Raw genomic sequence first — 302 nt, 5'->3', positions numbered from 1 at the left:
ATTCTGTGTGTTTGTCTCTCTGCGCGTGTGCTGAATCTGTGTGTTTGTCTCTCTGCGCGTGTGCTGAATCTGTGTGTTTGTCTCTCTGCGCATGTGCTGAATCTGTGTGTCTCTGCGCGTGTGCTGAATCTGTGTCTCTCTGCGCGTGTGCTGAATCTGTATGTCTCTGCACGTGTGCTGAATCTGTGTCTCTGCACATGTGCTGAATCTGTGCGTCTCTGCACGTGTGCTTAATCTGTGTGTGTTTGTTTCTCTGCGCGTGTGCTGAATCTGTGTGTTTGTTTCTCTGCGCGTGCTGAATC

At 50.3% G+C, this 302-nt stretch overlaps 1 protein-coding gene across 1 annotated transcript in view; it reads left to right on the top strand.

Annotated features, from left to right (window-relative positions):
* LOC107706850 (disintegrin and metalloproteinase domain-containing protein 10-like) overlaps window positions 1–302 on the top strand; it is a 32,183-nt gene that overhangs the window by 22,113 nt on the left and 9,768 nt on the right. The gene's annotated exons all lie outside the window — the stretch shown is intronic.

Source organism: Sinocyclocheilus rhinocerous, unplaced genomic scaffold, assembly GCF_001515625.1.
Source record: "Sinocyclocheilus rhinocerous isolate Xijiao unplaced genomic scaffold, SAMN03320098_v1.1 scaffold2460, whole genome shotgun sequence".
In the NCBI taxonomy this organism is placed as follows: domain Eukaryota; kingdom Metazoa; phylum Chordata; class Actinopteri; order Cypriniformes; family Cyprinidae; genus Sinocyclocheilus; species Sinocyclocheilus rhinocerous.
Note: the sequence above shows the minus strand (reverse complement) of the source record. Positions and strands in the feature narration are given on the sequence as shown.